The sequence below is a fragment of the Trachypithecus francoisi genome, unplaced genomic scaffold (assembly GCF_009764315.1).
Source record: "Trachypithecus francoisi isolate TF-2019V2 unplaced genomic scaffold, Tfra_2.0 Contig01440, whole genome shotgun sequence".
Taxonomy (NCBI): domain Eukaryota; kingdom Metazoa; phylum Chordata; class Mammalia; order Primates; family Cercopithecidae; genus Trachypithecus; species Trachypithecus francoisi.
Genome location: NW_022681431.1, coordinates 10876653 through 10898486, shown reverse-complemented (window position 1 = coordinate 10898486; position 21834 = coordinate 10876653). Strand labels below are relative to the sequence as shown.

Genomic DNA, 21834 nt, shown 5'->3' with positions numbered 1-21834 from the left:
TCTGTCCTCCTTACCAGCTTGTTTTCTCTGTAGCACTCTGTCACCACCCGACTCCCACATTTCCTCATTTCTGTGTCTTTGTGTCTTGTCAGTCTCCTACTCTGGCATATAAGCAGCATGAAGACACAGACCGGCTACAGCATTCGCTGGGCCTCCCTGGAGCCTCAGCCTGTGCCTACTGGGACATGCTATGCTTCTTTCAATCTAAGTCTGCCCAGACTGGTAGAAGAGTGATTTGGTAAGAGAGTGCAAAAGCCAAGGGGAAAAAAAAGAAAAAATAGCCTCTAGCCTTTGACTCAGTAATCACATTCTGGGAATGGATCCTAATGCAGTAATTCACATGACCCCTGGGGACGGGGTGGACAGGAGGTGTTGCCTTCCCTCTCCCTGTGTGGGGTCTGAAGCCCTGAGGGATAAGGAGTCACTGTACCCTCCTCAAAGATACCCTCCTCACAACGCAACATTTATTGTACAAGTACCATACCAGGGACTGTTCTGAGCCCATTCAGTCCTTTTACTCCTGTGGAGCTGTTTTTTTCTTTTTTTTTTTTTTAACAGGTATCACTTTGTCACCCAGGCCGGAGTGCAGTGGCGTGATCTCAGCTCAAATGCAGCCTTGACTTCCTGGGCTCAAGCGATCCTCCTGCCCCAGGCCCCCAAGTAGCTAGGACTACAAGCCCGCACCACCATGCCTGGCTAATTTTTATATTTTTTGTAGAGACAGGGTTTTGCCATGTTGCCCAGGCTGGTCTCAAATTCCTAGACTCAAGCAACCCGCCCACCTTGGCCCCCTACAGTGCTGAGACTACAAGCGCCAGCCACCCCATCCAACCTCTTAGAAGCATTTTGAGTGAGGCGCTTCTTACAGATGAAGCATGTGAAGGAAAAGAGTTCACATCAGTGAACTCCATCAGTGGAGCCAAGATTGGAACCCAGGCCCCCTGACTGCACAAGCATGCCCTGAACTCATTGTACGACTCTGCCTCTGCAGCAGTGCAGGACCTGAGTGGTGGAGGTGGCAGGATGGGAGGTGTATCCAGACTTACAGACACAAGGCATACCGCTATCATTTTACTTCATCTGGGACAAGGGTCTACTGCTGTCCTGAAGTAGTCTCCTAGGTCTTCATTTCAGTTCAACAAAAGTGCATCAATAAACCACCCAGTGCAAGCTTCAAATACTTTACTCATTTTCCCTTGGAAGTGAGGACATGGTGAGGCAGAGATGGACTTACTGAGGCCTCCAGTGTGGGCCACTAACAATCGCTGGAGGACTCAAGCTCCTTTTGGTTCTCACAGCTTGGTCATTCACCGGCTCTGTGATGCTGGGAAAATCGCTTCTCTGAGCCTGGGCTTTTTCATCTGTAACATACAATTAGCAGAAACCACACTGTACCCAATCAATAAATATTCCTTTCAAAGGATAATTGTCATGGTGTAATTTACACTAGCAAAAAGCTGTAAGCAACCGAATATCCAATAATGGAGAAATGACTCCATTGCACAATAATTTCAGACCAGAACTGTCTAAAACCATTAAAAATTACATTGAAAAATGAACACAAAATGTTATGGTAAAAAAAAAAAAAATCAGAGGCCAGGTGCAGTGGCTCACGTCCGTAACCCCAGCACTTTGGGAGGTAGAGGTGGGTGGACCACTTGAAACCAGGAGTTCGAGGCCAGCCCGGCCAGCATGGTGAAACCCTGTCTTTACTAAAAATACAAAAATTAGCCACACATGGTAGTGCACGCCTGTAATCCCAGCTACTCGGGAGGCTGAGACAGACAAGAATCGTCTGAACCTGGGAGGCAGAGGTTGCAGTGAGCCAAGATTGCGCCACTGAACTCCAGCTTGGGAGTCAGAGCTAGACTCTGTCTCCAAAAAAAAAAAAAAAAAAAAAAGGCATAACTACAATTTGGTTGAACAAATATTCTGAAGGACATACCCAAACAGTAGGGTATTTATGGGTGATAAGACACCAGAGTGACAATTTCTTCCTTATATTTTTACATATTTTCTGAATATTTCAAAAGAAGTTTGCTTTTCTTTGTAACACACAAAGATTATTTACAAAATTGGTCTCCTTTCATTTTCTACCTTATTGGTGAATGCTTTAGCAGGAGGGCGTAGGACTAGAAGTGGAAGGATGGGAGATGGGGAAAGCGGAAAGCCCAGTTTCACTAGCATTTATTGAGCATCTAGTATATCCAGGCACTGTGTAGGGTGTGACAGCTGAGTGAAAGCTCAATAACCAGGCATTACTGTACAGAGAAGACAAGGGAATGTCATGTTCAAAAGCCCTGGGGTGTGAAATAGAAGGCTTATAGGAGCACAGAAAGTAAGGCCCAGGGGGAGAGGTGAGATGGGGTTGGGAGGTGGGCAGGCTGGAAATGCCCCAGGGGCCCTGTCAGCTTAATTAAGGGATTCAGATTACATTTTGAGGACCCTGGAGCCACGGAGGATTTTTTTTTTTAATTTTAATTTTTATTTATTTATTTTTTTGAGATGGAGTCTTGCTCACCGCCCAGGCTGGAGTGCGGTGGCATGATCTCGGCTCACTGCAAGCTCCGCCTCCCGGGTTCACGCCATTCTCCTGTCTCAGCCTCCCGAGTAGCTGGGACTACAGGCTGAAATTTTATTTGGTGTATTAAGTTCTATACAATTTTATCACCTGTGTAGTTTTCTGTATCTCAAGATACTGAACAATTCCACCACCACAAAGATCCCTCCCCCGCCTTTGAAAACTACACCCCCTTCCTCTGACTCTTTCTTTCCCTCTACTGCCCACCAGAGCCAGGGACTAATCAGTGGGGAGGGTAAGGAGGAGGCAACGGGAGAGCCTGGGAGAGCTCACAGGGGTCAAGGTTTGGGGCCTACCTAGTTAGCTATGGCCATGGGAATGTCCAGGTGAAAGTCCTTCTGGGGCCACTGGATTTAAATATCCATGGCTTAGGAGAGAAGCCTGGGCTGGAGGTGAGATTTGGGAAGAGTTTATCTAGTCAGGGGGTGGAGTAAGAAAGGACTGAGAAAGGAGCTGCCTTTAAGGTGACAGTCCACTTTGGCACAGGGGTCCCTTGTTTTGCAGCTAGCTGCCTCCTTGGGCCTGGCAAAGCCCTGGTGTTGCTTAAGGAGCCCTCTCTGTGCAGAGGGCTCTCCCAGCATGCCCATCCCCCACCCAGGAGCCTCAGAGCCAGGCACAGGAGGTCCTTCTGCACAATGGCCACCCGTTAGCTGTGTCCTGTTCAGTCCCCAAGCACAGGGCTTGTTAATCCCAGCTCTGCCATTCCAGAAAGGACTCCAGAGGTCACGGAATCCAAAGCGTTGAATTTACAAAGAAGAAAACTAGTGCTCGGAGAGAGCCTTGGCCAAGGCCATAGATGTGATCGGCTGGCCGAAAGGGGGCTGTTTATTTACTTGTTCAGGATCGGTTTTCCCCCTACAGGAAAAGGAGGTGAAACCCAGGCGAGATGGATGCAAGTTTCTCAAAACTTTCATGCGGCAGCTTTAATTGAGCGTATACTATGCGCCAGGGAGGGCCAGGGTTTTCGGGATAGGAGGTGGACAAGGCACGGGCCCTAAGGCTGCTGGATAAGGGCATCGAAGGGTTAAATTCTGGGAGCGCTGCGTGGGGGAAGGGGTAGAGGAATCTCCCGAGGAAAGGCCCCCTTCCAGACTTCTCAGGCTCCGGAAACCCGGGCGCGAGGAGCCTGGGAAGGGCTGCCCCGCAGGCCTTGGCCTCCCCCGCAGAGCTCCCTCTGGCGCTGGGAGGGGCCGCTCTCGAATTACAACAAAAGAGGCTGGAGGCCGGGCCTGCAGCGGCGGCCGCCTTCGGGGAAGGGGGTGGGTCCGGGGAGGGGTTTGCCATCCTCCTCTGGTTAAAAGTAAGGGGGAAAAGAGTAAACGCGCGACTCCTGCGCGCGGCTATCTGCAGTTGGTGCTTGCTTTCTCCAGCCATCGGAGACCTCAGCCGCCTCCTCTGCTGGGAAAAGGGGCTCCGTGGCGGCTGAAGCAGAGGGAGACCACCGTGGAGAGCGCGGTCCCAGCCCGACCACTGCGGATCCCTGAAACCAAGTAAGAGCGCTTCCCGCGCTACCCCCTCCCCGAAGCGGTTCGCGAGAAAGCGGGAGGGTCCCTGTGGGGTCTCCAGGCTTCGCCCTGCGCGGGGCTGCCTCTCGAAAGTGCCTGGCGGTTCCGGAAGACTTCTTGCGGGGAGCAATGAGAGGACGTGCAGGCTAAAGGGTCCTCCTGCGGCCCCGCCCAGTCCCACCTCGTCTGGGCCGGGCGCTGCGCGGCTGCTGGCGCGTCCGGGAAGTGAGGCGCTGGATCCCTTGATCGTCCCGAGCGCCCGTAGTCAGGCGGGACACAGCCAGTCGAGTCTCGGTGCGTGTTGGGCGTCTTGGAGAGTGCAGCGTGGCTCCAGGGACAGCGTCTTCCGAGTTCTGGCTTTGAGGAGTTGGGCACGCGGGGCGACGGGGCGTGGGACAGTGGGTGCCCTCGGGGCTGTGGTTTTGGGAATGTAGAGCGTGCTGGGCTGGGACAGAGTAGGGGCGGGAACACACGGGCTGCGCCTGGGAGCTGTAGCACCCACTGCCTGAACCCGGTTCAACCCCCAGCCTGCCCGAAAGGCTGTTGGGAGCGCGGGAGCGCCCTGAGTCCTGCGGGAGCAGAGGCGCGCTCGGCACGCCAGGTATGCACTCCCAAGTCTCCCTGGCTCTCCAGGGACCAGGGACCCTTTCCCGCCTCATACCGGGAAGCCCTGGAGTTGGAAAGAACGGGCACGAGCGAACCCATGGCTACAGCTGATCTCAATCTTGCGCCTTTGGTCCCGCGGTCCCCAGTGCCTACAACTTTTACGCAGGAGCTTTGCCCACCGCGCCCCTTCTCACCAACCCAGATCTGGAAGCCTTCCAGGTATAGCTGCCTGCCTGAAGTGTCCCAGGAAATCAGCGCTGGAATAGAGATGATTGGGAGAAACAAGCGAGGTTCCCTCCTCTCCGTGCCGGGGCTAAGACCCATCAAAAAACTGCAGGAGTGCGGGGCGGAGCTAGGGTGAGAAGAAGAGAACACCGCAGAACTCGGCGAGGGAGGGGGCTGAACTACCCAATATGGTTAGGAAACTCCAAGCCCTGATGAGGGGAGAGATGTGCATGACAGAAACATGCTCCAAATTAGTTTCGTCCCTAAGATCTTGAAACTGCGGAGATCTCAAAACCAGTACTTTTTTTTTTTTTCTCCCAGAGGAAGAAAAACGATTAGACTCAGGGCCACTGAGTTAGTCAGTGTGGGGACTGAAACCGTACCTCTTACTCCAGGTCCCTCCCCTACACCACCGCTAGCCTGTCTGTCCTGGAACCCCAAAACACCATTTGTCATCTTTGGTGGAATGAATTAGTTATTGATGGTGTATCGTGTACTTAATGGTCAGGGGTGGGGTTTAGGATGGAAGAGGAAGAGTTCATTTCCCTGGGCAGCTCCCAGGTAAGTGACTGACTCACTGCATCCTAACTTGACTACATTTTAAATCTCTCTCCTCACCTTTGTCCCATTCCTCTTCCTGTTCCCTAACATCTGCCCTGGAATGGCCATCAGACCCATGACAAAATGCATGCCGCCTCATGGGCCCCGGTGGCTACCAGTGCTCTCCCCAAGAAAACTGAGTCACTAATCTGTGTGTGTGTGTATATGTGTGTATGTGTGCAGGGCACGTTTGTGTATGCATGTGTGCACGTGTATGTGTGCGCACATGTATGTGTGCACGTGTGTGCCCACACGTGTGTTTGTGTATATATGTGCACCGGTGTGTGTTTATGTGCACACATGGGTGTATATGTGTGTGCAGGTGTGTGTATGTGTGTGTGCATGTATGTGTGTGCTTATGTGTTCCTGTGTGCACGCTTGTATGTGTATTTGTGTGTGTGCATGTTTGCATGTGTGTGCGCGCATATGTATTCCTGTGTGCATGTCTGCATGTTTATGTGTGTGCATATGCATTCCTGTGTGCATGTGTGTGCACACCTGTATGTGTGTGTATGTGTATTGGTGTTTGTGTGCCTGTTTGCATATGTATGAGTTTGCATGCGTGTGTGCACTTGTGTGTACATGAGTGCATGCGTGTGCGTGTGTGTATGTATATGTGTGTTTGTGCATGCACGTGCATTTGCTTCCCTGTAAGTTTGTGTTAGAAAGTGACTTAGTCTAAGGTCACTCAGGCATTGAGTGGCAAAATTGAGTATGAAACTCAGGTCTGAAAACGAAACGTGTACTTGACATCACACATTGGCTGACATTTTAAGCATCACAGATAGGAGATTCTGCAAAGATGCTTCTATTTATTTTCTTTCCAACAGGGCTCCTTGCCTGGCCTCTCCTGGCCTCTTCCCAAGTCCTTGTCCTTTGACCTCTAGATGGCCAGTGTGGAAGGGCTTTGTGAAGGAAACAGATTTTCTGTGCTCTGGACATGACCATCAGCGAAGGTGTTGAGTCCCAGAAAACACTACATTGTTTACTTTTTATTCGAAAAAAATTTCAAGTATGCAGAAAGGTAGAGAGAAGGGTGTAATGATGCCTCATAAGCTTCTCACTGAGTTTCAACAGTTATTTTGGCACATGTACGTCATCTGTCCCTTTCTCTGTCATTGAAGTAGTTTAAAACAAATCCCATACATCATGTCATTTCATTGCTACGTATTTCAGTGTGATTTCTAAAGATATTAAATAACTATGATGTTATCTTTAGACCTAAGAAAACTAAAAAAAAAAAAAAATTATTTGGTATCATCTAATGCCAAATAGCAGTCTACATTTAAACATTTTCCAATTTTCCCCAAAATGTCTTTTTTTTTATAGTTGATCTGAATTCTGTTGATTTGTGTAACTTGTTACATTCCTATTGTATGTTATTCCTTTCAAACCACTTTTCTGTCCACGATGTCATTTGATTCTCACAAGGTCCCGCTAAATAGTTAGGTGGGTATTTTCAAATTCATTTCTCAGCTGAGGAAATTGGTAAACAGATAAGCTGTCCAGAGGGCACAGCTGGTGACCCAGGGAGCCAGGATCTAACCCAGCCTCCTCATGGCTGGGCTTTGGTGATTCTGGTTCTCCATGTTCCTCATGGACTCTCAGCTGCTCTCTGAAGAGTTCTTCTTGGCTCAGGCTTCATCCTGGGCTTATCACTTCCTATACACCTGCTGTCAGAAATCCCTGTGTAAATATTTAGTAATTGGACATTTGGTGCTTGAGATAAATGAACTGCAAAGTCAGGAAGCCAGGGTTTGTTTCCTAGCTCATTGCAAAACTGTAAGAGCTCAGAGCTGCCCTCTCTGAACTGGAGAGCAGTATACTTCCTCATTATTTGACTCCAAGGTATAAAAATAGGATGAGTGAAATGACTGTTGCTGGGATTCCTGGATGAAACAAAGGCCCCAGAAAGAAATCTGATAGAGGACAATCTCCCTTCTTTAGCATCACCTGAGTACTCTGACAGCTGGTACCTTCATGCTGAAGCCCTCAAATCCTATGACAGAGAAGTGGGGGTATATAGGCTTCCCATTGAAATCGTTAGTTTATGCACAACTTTATTCTGCATTTAACCAATGAAGATATGTAACACCTGATATGGCTTGGCTGTGTCCCCACCCAAATCTCATCTTGAACTGTAGCTGCCATAATTCCCATGTGTTGTAGGAAGGACCTGATGAAAGGTAGTTGAAACATGGGGATAGATCTTTCCCCAGTTGTTCCTGTGGTAGTGAGTAAATCTCATGAGATATGATGGTTTTATAAATAGGAGTCCCCCTGCACACGCTCTCTTGTCTGCCACCATGTAAGACATGCCGTTGCTCTTCCTTTGTCCTCTGCCATGATTGTGAGGCCTCCCCAGCCATGTGGCATTGTGAGTCCATTAAACCTCCTTCCTTTACAAAGTACCCAGTCTCAGGTATGTCTTTATTAGCAGCATGAGAACAGACTAATACAACACCAGAGCCTTCTGCTTTTAGCATTTTCATTACTTATGTTTATTTGCTTTTGAAATGGAGTGATGGAGAAATTTCTCCCCCTTGTTAATGAGACTCGTATTGGAATTCTCCTTTCTTGGCAGGTCATGTGGGAAAAAGGATTCCCTTTTCATAGGATTCCTAGATGTTCTGCTGTTATGCTTGTTGCTTTGAAATAGGGAATGAACCGACCTTCCATAAAATAGCCAGTTAGAGGCAGAGAAACTGGTCAACCCAATTCCATTCAACTGGAGGAACTCCAAAGTGGCAAGACATTAACCTTAAACCACCCTGCCTTCTGACGGCCATAGATTCTTTTCCTTAGCTAATAGGCTGTCTCCATGGAGGAAGAATTTCTAGGTGATTCCACACCAGCAGCTGCAGTTACACAAGCATGACTGCTTCCTTCATTTTAAAGTTTGGGGAGCCTTAGGAGGTGTTTTAGTCCATTTTCTGTTGCTTATAACAGAATACCTGGAACTCGGTAGTTTATTAAACAAAAGGAATTTAGTTCTTACTGTTATGAAGGCCGAGAAGTCCAAAGTCCAGGAGCTGTATCTGGTGAGGGCCTTCTTGCTGGTGGGGAATTGGCAGTATACCAAGGTGATGCAGGACACCACATTGTGAGGGGGCTGAGCATGGTAACATGCTAGCTCAAGTCTCTTTTCCTCTTATAAAGCCACCAATTCCCTTCTGTTGATAACCCATTCATCTATTAATTGATGAATGGATTCATCAGTTTATGAGGTCAGAGCACTCATGATTCAACCACCTCTTAAAGGCCCCACCTCTCAAAACTGCCACATTGGGGATTAAATTTCAACATGAATTTTTTTGGAGGGACACGTATTCAAACCACAGCAGGAGATATGATTTCCCATTCCCAGGGGCTGCCTGGCTTTACATGAGCAGCTTGTTACTGTCACCATCCATTTCCCCCTGGAGAAAGGCTTTTGTGGTCGGTCTGCATGGCACTCACACCCTGGGTGGCCCATGAGGCCTCAGATGAAGTGGCCTGCTCTAGGCTCACAGAATAGCAGGGAATAGCAGTTGCAGGCTAGAAAAGGAAGGGCCAACCAGACATTCACAGAGATGCAGCCAGAGCAACACACAGCGGAGTCTCTTAAGTCTTCAGTCCTATGTAAGTTGAAGCAAGACATCAGAAATCTCTCACCTGAGTACTTCTACACATGCACCCACTGCTGTCCAACACAGCACTTGCTCAACAGGGAACACATCTTAGCCAAGCGTGTTGGCAGCCCTTCTTCCGTGACCAGCGTCAGGGACGTCTCTAGGCACCTTTTCAGAATAGCTGGCAACATAGGGAGACCCCGTTTCTACAAAAAAAGAAAAAAAAAAATTAGCCAGGCGTGGTATAGTCCCAGCTACTCAGGAGGCTGAGGCCAGGAAGATTGCTTCAGCCCAGGAGGTCAAGGCTGTAGTGTACTCCAGTCTGGGCAACAGAGTGGGACCCTGTCTCAAAAACAAACTAAGAAAGAATAGCCACTTGATTGATGATGATAAAGGATGATGGGGACTGTTCAGATTTCTGTCCAGAGTTTTAACAAATCTTTTGCACTTCCTGTGGCAGTAACAATATTACCAGACAAGTAGCGTGTGTGGCAGATGAGAACAAGAACTAAGCAGATGCTGAGGGTGTGGTTAAGAACACAGTTAGTAGGTTCTTCTTGTCCAGGGCTTTTGATCCCTTCACTTGGGATACCTTAAGTATTATATTTAATTATAGTCTTCCAAGCAAAGAGCGATGTTTTCTTTTTAGTTTTTTCATTTCTACAATCCATGTCAGACAGGCAGACACAGCTGGCTCTCTGGATGTCCCGTGGCAACAGACATACCCTCCTTGATGTGTTGCCAACAGTGTGCCGAGGGCATCTTCTACAAAAATGATGCCGCTTGCCTATAAAACATACACTTATGACAAGATAACTTACGGTAATGACTTGTGAACAACTTGATTTGCAGTTTCTTTATAATATCTTTCTGGAACTTGGATCCATGAACTTCTTGTGCCCCCAGTCTTGTCCTGATATACCATTGGGGTACCAAGGTAAACACAGTACAGCTCTTCAGGGTGCCTGCATGACTCAAAGGTGTAGTGAGAAAGATACTTTTCTAAATATCTTTCTAAAACAATTACAAGTATAAAATTGAGAAAAGCACATTTCTTTTCTTTTCTTTTTTTTTTTTTTTTTTTTTTTGACACAGAGTCTCACTCTGTCACCCAGGCTGGAGTGCAGTGGTGCGATCTCGGCTCACTGCAACCTCCACCTTCCAGGTTCAAGAGATTCTCTTGCCTCAGCCTCCCGAGTAGCTGGGATTGCAGGTGTCCACCATGATACCCAGGGAAAAGCATTTTTTTTTTTTTTTTTTTTGAGGCAGAGTCTCTCTCTGTCTCCCAGGCTGGAGTGCAGTGGCACAATCTTGGCTCACTGCAAGTTCCACCTCTCGGGTTCACACCATTCTCCTGCCTCAGCCTCTTGAGTAGCTGGGACCACAGGCGCCCACCACCATGCCCGGCTAATTTTTTGTATTTTTAGTAGAGATGGGGTTTCACCGTGTTAGCCAGGATGGTCTTAATCTCCTGACCTCGTGATCCGCCCGTCTTGGCCTCTCAAAGTGCTGGGATGACAGGCGTGAGCCACCGCACCCGGCCAGAAAAGCGTATTTCTAAAGATGCTTTCACCCACCCCAAGAATAGCATATCAGTAAAATCACACTGATCCTAAGTATATACCCATATAGGCTTTTTGGGTTGCTTTTGTGTTTATTGTGGTAAAATATAAATAACATAAAACTCACCATCTTAACTATTTTCAAGTGTACAGTGCGGTGGCGTTAAGTATGTTGACACTGCTGTGCTACCATCACCATCAGCCATCTCTGGTACTTTTGCATCTTCCAAAACAGAAACTCTGTGCCCATTGAACACTAACTCCCATCGCCCCTCCCACCAATCCCTGGCAGCCCCCATTCTACTTTCTGTCTCCATGAGTATGACTGAACTCTAGGGACTTAATGTAAGTGGAATATGTGATATTTGTCTTTTCGTGTCTGGCTCGTTTTAGTTAGCATGGCTTCCAGGTTTTTTCATGTTGTAACCTGTGTCAGAATTTCCTTCCTTTTTGAGCCTGAATAATATCCCACTGTATGGATAGACCACATTTGTTTATCTCCTCCTCCCCTGGTAGACATGTGGGTTGTTTTTACCTTTTGGTGGCTGGGAATAATGCCGCTGTGAACATTGGTGTACAAATGCCTGTTATGGATGGACTTTTACAAAATGGACGTGCCCTTGCTGCTACATCAAGAATAGAACATTAGCAAGAGTGCATGAATTTAAAGGCAAAGCAGGAGATTTCAAACACGTTTCATGCCCAAATATGGCTGCTTCAATTACACCTCAAGATCTTGGGACTGGATGTTGATTTTCTACCATGAGGGGGTTTGGAAGAGATATTTGAAAGAACACAGTTTATAATCTGTGATTTGAAAGAGTCAGTTTATAATCACAGATTAGTTAAGAGATTTAAGTAGCTCCTTTCCTTAAAACGTCTAAGGATGGAGGGTACAGCCTGTTGAGATTTGCAGTTGTAGCTGTGTTAGGGTATCACCACTTGGGGTCATTCCAGGCTGCCCCTCGGCCATTGTAGGGTTCAAATCCACCTGGAGAACTCCTGCCTTTCTGGCAGCTTCTGCTGAAGCATGAGTCTAGGCCATTCTTTGGCTGTATCCTGTCCGCCCTCCTCATTTCCTTCCTTCCTCCTTCCCTTCCCGTCTGATATCTCTCTCTCTTTCTCTCTCTCTCTCTCTCTCGTCTTTTTTTTTTTTGAGACGGAGTTTCACTCTTCTTGCCAGGCTGGAGTGCAGTGGCCCGATCTTGGCTCACCACAGCCTCTGCCTCCCGGGTTCAAGCGATTCTCTTGCCTCAGCCTCTCGAGTCACTGGGATTACAGGCATGCGCCACCATACCCAGCTAGTTTTATATTTTTAGTAGAGATGGGGTTTCTGCACGTTGGTCAGGCTGCCCCCAAACTCCCGACCTCAGGCGATCCACCTGCCCCAGCCTCCCAAAGTGCTGGGATTACAGGCGTGAGCCACCGTGCCCAGCCTTCTCTCTCTTCTTAAGTAGAATGATTTATTAGTGACTCTGGTAATTTATGTGTGTATTTAGAAATAAGGCTGGGCATGGTGGCTCACACCTGTAATCCTAACACACTGGGAGGCCAAGGTAGGGGGATTGCCTGAGCTTGGCAGTTCGAGACCAGCCTGGGCAACAGGATGAAACCCCATCTCTACTAAAAGTACAAAAATTAGCCAGTCGTGGTGGTGCATGTCTGTAATCCCAGCTACTTAGGAGGCTGAGGTGGAGGTTGCAGTGGGCCAGGATCGTGCTACTGTGGTCCAGCCTGGGCCACAGAATGAGACTCTGCCTCCAAAAATAATAAAATAATAATAATAATAAAGTCCTCACTTAAGAGTAATATTCTGATGCCTGGCAACCAACCCCATGCTGCCTGCATGACACTTTCAAGTGTCATCGAAGTGGATTCTTTTTAAAAAGGCTTTATTGAAATATAATTTGCGTATCATCCAATTCACCCTTTAAAATGTACAAGTCAGTGGATTTCAGTATATTCACAGATATGTGCAAATATCACCCCAGTCAACTTTAAAATGTTTTCATCAACATAAAGAGAAGTCCGTATCCGTTAGCCACCACCGCCTATCCTCCCAACCTTAAACAGCCACTAATCTAGTTTCTGTCTCTATATTGCCAATTTTGGATAATGTGTGTAAATATGTGGAGTTTGTTTTGAGAAGGAGTCTTGCTGTATCACCAGGCTGGAGTGCAGTGGCACCATCTCAGCTCACTGCAACCTCCGTCTCCTGGGTTCAAGCGATTCTCTTGCCTCATCCTCCCAAGTAGCTGGAACAATAGGCGTGTGCCACAACGCCCAGCTAATTTTTTATTTTTAGTAGAGACAGGGTTTCACCATGTTGGCCAAGATGGTCTCGATCTCTGGACCTCATGATCCACCTGCCTTGGCCTTCCAAAGTGCTGGGATTACAGGCATGAGCCACGGTGCTCCCCTAATGTTTTTAAGCCTCACCCATGTTGTGTAGCATATGTCAGTATTTTGTTACTTTTTATGGCCGAATAATATTCTATTGTTTTCCATTTTTGTTAATGGAATATTTTTATTATTTTGTTAATCCATTTATAGTTGACAGACATTTGGATTGTTTCCACCCTTTGAGCATTATGAATAGTACTGCTATGAACATTCATGTGAAAGTTTTGCTTGAACACCTGTTTCAATGTGTTTCAATTTTGGGGGGTATGTACTTAGAAGGGGGGCTGCTGGGTCATATAGTAATTTTACGTTTAGCTTTTTGAGGAATCACCAAATTGTTTTTCACAGTGGCTGTAGCATTTTACATTTCCACTAGCAACATATGAAGGTTCTAATTTCTCCATGTCTTTGCCGACACTTTTTATTTTCCACTTAAAAAAAAATTCCAGCCACCTTTATGGGTAAGAAGTGGTGTCTCTTGGTACTTTGTGTTTGCTTAATGATCAGTGATGTAGCACACCTTTTTATGTGCTTGTAAGCCATTTGTATATCTTCTTTGGGGAAGTGTCTTTTTAAGTTTTTGCCCATTTTCTTTTTTTTTTTTTTTTTTTGAGACGGAGTCTTGCTCTGTCGCCCAGGCTGGAGTGCAGTGGCCAGATCTCAGCTCACTGCAAGCTCCGCCTCCCGGGTTTACGCCATTCTCCTGCCTCAGCCTCCGGAGTAGCTGGGACTACAGGCGCCCGCCACCTCGCCCGGCTAGTTTTTGTATTTTTAGTAGAGACGGGGTTTCACCGTGTTAGCCAGGATGGTCTCGATCTCCTGACCTCGTGATCCGCCCATCTCGGCCTCCCAAAGTGCTGGGATTACAGGCTTGAGCCACCGCGCCCGGCCAGTTTTTGCCCATTTTCAATTGGGTTGGTTGTCTTTTTTTTTTCTGAGACTGAGTCTCACTCTGTCACCCAGGCTAGAATGCAATGGCACGATCTCACTCATTGCAACCTCCACCTCCTGGGTTCAAGCGATTCTTCTGCCTCAGCCTCCCAAGTAGCTAGGACTACAGGCACACACTACCACATCTGGCTAATTTTTGTATCTTTAGTAGAGACGAGGTTTTGCCATGTTGGCCAGGCTGGTCTCAAACTCCTGACCTCAGATGATCCACCCACCTTGGCCTCCCAAAGTGCTAGGATTACAGGCATGAGCCACCGCGCCCGGCCTGGGTTTCTTGTCAAATTATAAATGATTTTTACATATTCTGAGTTCTAGACCATTGCAGATACATGATTTATAAATATTTTCTCCCATTCTGTGGATTTTCTTTTCCCTTTCTTGACAGTGTCTTTTTTCTTTCCAGTTCAAATCACATTTATTCAACGTCTGTTCTGTGTTGAGCACAGGGGATCCAGAAGCGTACAAGCTACAGATGTTTACCCTCCAGAGGGATCACCAGCTTAAAAGAGAAACAGACACGCAAATAGACAATGACAAAACAGTAGAATAAGTGCGATGACTATTTGGTCATCACCCTTTTTTATCACCATCACCACTGCTGCCCTGGTTCCTAAAGCATCTTCAAAACATTTTCTGTTTGATGTGCAGAAGCTTTTTTTATTTTCATAAAGTTTAATTTACATATATTTTCCTTTTATTTAATGTGCTTTTGGTGTAATGTCTTAAAAAATCACTGCCAGGCCGGGCGCAGTGGCTCACGCCTGTAATCCCAGCACTTTGGGCGGCCGAGACGGGTGGATCACGAGGTCAGGAGATCGAGACCATCCTGGCTAACAAGGTGAAACCCCGTCTTTACTAAAATACAAAAAAAATTTAGCTGGGCGTGGTGGCGGGTGCCTGTAGTCCCAGCTACCGGGGAGGCTGAGGCAGGAGAATGGCGTGAACCCGGGAGGCGGAGCTTGCAGTGAGCCAAGATCACGCCACTGCACTCCAGCCTGGGCGACAGAACGAGACTCCGTCTCAAAAAAAAAAAAAAAGAAAGAAATCACTGCCAAATCCAAGGTAAGGAATCACTGCCAAATCCATGAAGACTTACTCTATGTTTTATTCTAAGAGTTATACAGTGTTAGCTTTTACATTTAGGTCTTTGATCCATTTTCAGTTATTTTTGTAAATGCTATGAGGTTGGGCTCCAACTTCATTCTTTTGCATGTGGCTGTGCAGTTGTTCCAGCACTGTTTTTTGAAGACTATTCTTTCCCCATTGAATGATCTTGGGACCTTGTACAAACCAATTGACCGTAGATATATGAGTTTATTTCTGGACTCTCTGTTTTATTCCATTGATCTATATGTCTCTCCTTATCCCAGTACCATACTGCCTTGACTTCTGTACTAAGTTTTGAAAACAGGAAGTATAAGTCCTCTTACTTCGTTCTTCTTTTCAGAATTGTTTTGGCTATTCTGGGTCTCTTGCACTTCCATAGGAATTTTAGAATCAATCAGCTTGCCAATTTCTACAAAGAAGTCAGCTGGGATTCTCATAGAAATTATGTTGAATTTGTAGATCAATTTGAGGAATATTCTCATCTTAACCATTTAAGTCTTCTAATCCATGAACATGGGATGTTTTCCATTTATTTAGATCTTCTTTTATTTCTTTTAACAATGTTTTGTAGTTTTCAGAGTATAAAGTTTACACTTCTTTTGTTAAACTTACTCCCAAGTATTTTATTATTTTTGATGCTATTGTAAATGGGATTGCTTTCTTTCATTTTGAATTTTTCATTGTACGTAGAAATATAGTTAATTTTTGTATATTGATATTGTTATCCCGTAACCTTGCTGAACTCATATACCAGTTGTAATAGTTTTTGGCAGATTCCTTAGGATGTTTTATACACACACTCGAGTAGATTCTTAAAGAGTAGGTGTTCATGAAGTGGATATGTGATATTCTAGAACAGGAAATGGCAAGTCCAAAGGCAGGGAGGTGTAAAAGCAGTTGGAACCCCTTGCGCACAGGTCAGCATGGCTGGAGCTCAGGGTAGCAGGTTGAAGCTAGTTTGTGTCATGCTAAAGAGGATGGAGACATCCTGTCACTGGTAGTGGGAGCCAGTGCAGTCTGGAGATGCAGTAAGAATATTAGAATCATTCTTTAAAAAGAGGCCCAGAAGAGGCATGTGATCAGCACCAATGAAACTGATCATCTTCACAGGTAGCTGACAAGGTCTGTCCCCTCAGTAAATGCGAGGACCTGCAGGTCTCTCTCTATATGCCACTACCCTGTGGATGACATTACCTTGATGACTGGTCCCTGGTGACCCAGCACCAGCTGGCATTGTAGCAGCCAAGCCCGGCCAGCTTCAGTGATGTGACACTTGGTGCCTGCTGCTATTTCTCCTTAGGCTTCTGGACAGGATCCAGTGCTGTGATGGGCCACAAAGTTCCAGATCACAGGCTCTTAATGAACTTCAGACCAGCACTCCTACCTGATTGCCTTATGGAGCCAGAAATTTCCAGACAAGCTGAAAATGTGGCCATGGTCTCTGTACCAGTGGCCCCTGCTCTCACTGGGTTCTCTGGGTTTGGCTCTCATAGGACAAGCACAGGCCCTGAAGAATTGACTGTTGGCCCAGGTTGCACTGCCTGGATGAGAACTTGGCCTGGCAGCTTCTGGAGATGCAAAAGGTATATGGAGCCAAGGGCGAGGTCTGCTGTGATGAGCCTCACATGAGGCACGTGACAAGCTAAGCAGGAAGGGCATAGGGAGGATGTCACTTGGGGACTGAGCTCGGAACGTGCTTCCTGGGCCCCTTTCGATGAGTCATCTCAGAAAAACTGGTTTTGTACTCCCTCCAGCCCAGGACTCCCGCCATCTTTCACCCAGTACACTCGTCTTATTTCCAACCACCCAAACCCCTCCTGACCTCAGCATCTATGCTTAGGCCAAATCTCGGCACTCCCCCTCCAGGAATTTTCATGCCACGGGCCCCATCCCTGTAATCCCTGGACTTGCTTGCAGTGATTTCATTGCTTACCAAGTTTGCACGCCATTTTGGATTTGGCTTCTGATCACCTCCCCCTTGCCTGCCTTTTCTGGATTCAACATTGCCTTGAAAGTGGCACAGAAACTCAGACCGATTTGGCCATAGATGATTAATTCTGAGAAACAGTGTGTCTGAGAGAGAGACAGTGTGTAGTTGGGGAGGATGTTTAAAGCCTGTTACCCGAGAGTGGTGGATGGGAATGATGGATGATGTGCCTTCTGGATTTTGTTCAGATTGCTGCTGATTTTATAATTGTGGTGACTGAACCAGTCACTATGCTGAGCACTTTAAATTCTTATGTAGCCCGTGAAGACCCTAAAACTCTTTCTCATTTGCAGAAGCCAGATTTGAATCTGAGACCACTCTCAGATGCTGGCCATGTTTTTCCAATTCTTACGTGTTACCTTATAGTCAAACCACATCTCTTGTTTTGTTGTTGTTGTTTGTTTGTTTAGGGTGTAGGGATTGGGTAATATGAACCCGATGGGCATTGATATGATTTGGCTGTGTCCACACCCAAATCTCATCTTAACTTGTAGCTCCCGTAATTCCCACATGTTGTGGAAGGGACCCGGTGGGAGATAATTGAATCATGGGGGCAACTTCCCTCATACTGTTCTTGTGGTAGTGAATAAGTCTTACAAGAGCTGATGGTTTTATAAGGAGAAACCCCTTTTGCTTGGCTCTCATATTCTCTCATGTCTGCCGCCATGTAAGACATGCCTTTCACCTTCCACCATGATTGCGAGGCCTCCCCAGCCTCGTGGAACTGTGAGTCCATTAAACCTCTTTTTCTTTATAAATTACCCCGTCTCAGGTATGTCTTTATCAGTAGTGTGAAAACGGACTAAGAAGACATGCTTGTCTCAATCACTTCTGAATTGCCTTTAGCAAAATCACCAATTTGGGATTTTCCCTGCCCCTTCTTTATGAGCTGCAGAGAAGAGATGTGTCTTATAGACACTATGTATTTGGCTTTTGCACTCTAATCCAATCTGAGAGTCTCTGGTAGGCACATTTTAAAGTCTTTGAAACTGTACCTTCAGCCTTCCCAGGAAACAGCCTGGTCAGAATGAGATTCCATGCAGAGCCAGAGGTGGGCTGAAGGGAGCTCCCATTGGTCACAACAAATTATGCCAACAAAGACCTCTTTTTGGAGGCTGGGGAAAAAAATGCAGTTTTGTATGCTTACCTTCTCGCCATCTCACTGTGCCCTGAACATTCCCACTTTGTGGTCAGAAATGGAGGAGACTGAAGTAGAATCTTTGGCCAAGGGCCAAGTGGACCAGACAGCCCAAACCAAGCCTGATGTTAAAGTCTGCATTCTTGTCTAAGGTGGTTCTAAAGAGTCCTCTGGCTCCTGAGCCACTTCCCTCATTCTCTGAGCAAACCCCTTTCAGCCAAGACAGCCTCTTTCCACAAAGGAATGTGTTCCCCATGGGACCAGAAGCAGCCCCAGACCACAGCTGGGATCGCCACTCCACAGTATGCTCTGGGTCATGAATGAGGACCATTCATCTCTCCTGTTGGTCCAAGCAGGAATCCCAGGCAGGGAGGGTCCGATGGCGGAGAGAGACCCCACCCTAGCCCCTGATCCCAAATGTGAATGCAGGCATCTGGCAGAAATGTCAAGCGGAACATTCTGTCTGGAGGGAAGAATTCAGCCGAGCTCTGGGCCACGCTGTTGCAAGCAAGTGCCCTTGGCAGGGTAGGGCACTGTTCCTGGCTGAGAACTGCCAGGTTGTTTATGAGATGCTTCAAATCGGGGCAGGCAGGACTGTTGCTGGGAGCTCCAGGGCACAAGATGTGGAGCCAGTGCTGGGAGGAATGAATCACTTCCCTATTTACTGGGGGCCTGCTGGAGGCCAGGCAAGCAAAGTAGGGTCCCATTGAAGCCTGCTTTGCGAGAGTCCTATGTCCCACATACTTATATTAAGGAAGGAGGCAGTTAATGAGCATCACATCAGGATCAGGTTGTGTCAGGGCACTTGAAAATCTAAAAGCATGATGTCCAAACACAGTGTATAATTTTTACAATGTGTTTTCCTTTATCTGTGCATGACTAGGAATTGTTACTGCTATTGGCAATAAAAACAATTGTTGCTATTGACTAGGAATCAGTTGGTCACATGGGGCGTTATTCGACTGCGTGCCACAAGGTCAAGTGTCACTGATCAGAGGCCATGTTCTGGGTTTCTCCTGTGTTTAAGAATGAACTAGGAAGCCAGTTGTCACTGGATTTTCCAGAAGGTACCATTAAACAGGTGAATTCTATAACACAGAATGCCTTTTTAGGTGGATGATGAAATGATTCAAAAGGGATTGCTTTTGGAGGAAGAAAAAAACTTGAGTAGCTTCAAGGAAAATCTTGATACTGGAGCATTTTTTGGAGTAGGCCTTTCACATTCCTTCCTAGGCAGACTGACTCAGCTATCAAGGTGGTAGTCTAAGAAAAAGACCCTGGAAAGGCCAGTTTTACATTTTCTTCTTTTCCTCTGTTAGCTCTGCTGGGTCAAAATTAAGTGAGGCTTCATGAAGGATTTTCAAACGCTCATCCATTATCAGGACAATACTACTACTGGGATGAGAAAAATCAGGGATTCTGGAGTGTACTGGAAAGTTCTTAGGGTGACAGGTGCTTCAAGGGCTAATGATGTCTTCCAGTGAATGATGCTTGTTGGACAATTGTAACAGTACTGCTCATGACCAACTCAGAACCTTGAGTAAGATCTAGGTTTAGAACCTCTTTCTCTCCCTCCAACCCAGCCCCCTTCCCCAGCTCTCAGCAAGATCCGCAAGCACTGGTTGATATAAGCCCTGCTTAAAAGTCTTTTTTTCCCCTACCCTCCTGCTTAAAAGCCTTATTTGCAGACATGGCACAATTTTGCACATACCTAATGTATACAGTATATGAGAAGACACCTTTTAATTTAGATAATTAAGCTTTTTGCTAATACTGTATATTCTTTGGAGTAAATGTACATTTCTAGTTTTTTGTGTGTGTATGTGTGTATTTTTTTTTGTTTCTTTGTTTTTGTTTTTCTTGGAGACAAGTCTCAGCTCTGTCGCCCAGGCTGAACTAGAGTGCGGTGGCACAATCACTGCTCACTGCAGCCTCGACCTCCTGGGCTCAGGTGATCGTCTTGCCTCAGCCTCCCAAGTAGCTGGAACTAGAGGCATTTGCCACCATGCCCAGCCAATTAAAAAAAATTTTTCTGTAGAGACAGGATCTCCCTGTGTTGCTCAAGCTGGTCTCAAACCCCTGAGCTGAAGCAATCATCCCGCCTTGGCCTCCCAAAGTGCCAGGATTACAGGCATGAGCACCCAGCCCATTTCTAGTTTTTAAGTTGTTGCAAGGAGCTGGATCCAGAAGGAACTACGTAGGCTCAGCCTTGGCAGCTCACAGTTCCCCAGATAACACTCGGGGAAGCTGAAGATCAAAATTAAATATAAACAACTGCATTATGCAGCTTAGTATCACTCAAAACTGTAGTTGGTGCTTGAATAACCTGACCAGAATCTAGCAGGCAGCACCTGTTTGAACCAAGATATATTAGCTGCTGTTTTTATTGACAACTTACTATGGGACAGGAACTTAAGATTTTTACAGCAGGCTTGAAAAGATGTTTCATATTTTTCCTTATAAAAGTTTTTTTTTTTGAGACGGAGTCTCATTCTTATTGCCCAGGCTGCAGTGAGATGGCGTGATCTCGGCTCACTACAATCTCCACCTTCCAGGTTCAAGTAATTCTCCTGCCTTAGCCTCCCATGTAGCTGGGATTACAGGTGCCCACCACTACGACTGGCTAATTTTTGTATTTTTGGTAAAGACGAGGTTTCACCATGTTGGCCAGGCTGATCTCGAACTCCTGACCTCCAGTGATCCACCTACCTCAGCCTCCCAGAGTGCTGGGATTACAGGCGTGAGCCACCGCACCCAGCCAGAAAAGTTGTTTTTAACTACATGTTGTTTCCATTTGGTAGATGAAATCCTGAGACTTAGAAAAATCTAAGTGGGCCTAGGTCACAGAGCTAATAAGCGAAGAAATAAGATTTGAACCAATTTCTGCGTGTATAAGCCACTAGTCAATGCCGCTTATGTTCAGTAAAGAGGGGGCAGAGCATCCCGCCTGTTCTTCCTGGAAGGGTGTGCTGTGTGCTGTCTGAGTGAGCCCCTGCATTGGGAGGTGCCCGAGACCCTGGGGAAGGTAAGCTGATCCAGCTGATGTTTATAAGGAATACCTTGGTCCCCGAGTCCCTGTGACGTGAAGGAATTATTTCCTGATCGCTCTCTCTGATACCCCCCAAGGACACAGTGCCTCTTGTTGGCAAAGCTTATACTAGAATCAGCTGTGCAAATGTTGTAGCCTTGAATGGATTGTATTGAATGTAAGAGTGTTCTCAGCCGTGCAGTCAAGAACCCAGTGAGACCGTATTAGGGGGATAATTTTCCCTTTCTGAAGAGCCAGGCACAACCAACTTTTCCCCGTGGTCTCTGGCTTTTATTTGTGTCAGTCAGAGACTTCAGTCCTTCGGCACCTTGCCTTGTCCCTCTAATTATGACCCACTCCTGGGCTCAACTGTGTGAATAATTAAGGCCGTCTGCCACAGCAGCTCCCAGACCTCACTCAAACGAGGTTTGAACAGGATACTCTCCAAGGTGGGCCTCCCACCTTGGCTTATGCCTGCGATCCCAGCACCTTGGGAGGCCTTCCCCTTGTGGACGCTTGTGTGCCTGTGA

At 46.7% G+C, this 21834-nt stretch overlaps 1 protein-coding gene across 1 annotated transcript in view; it reads left to right on the top strand.

Annotated features, from left to right (window-relative positions):
• The first annotated feature begins 3789 nt into the window (after positions 1-3789).
• Positions 3790-21834, top strand: part of LOXL2 (lysyl oxidase like 2) — a 99858-nt gene continuing 81813 nt past the window's right edge. Inside the window, exon 1 of the mRNA XM_033228749.1 lies at positions 3790-4071. The gene's annotated coding sequence lies outside the window, so the exon portion shown is untranslated. The remainder of the gene's footprint in view (positions 4072-21834) is intronic.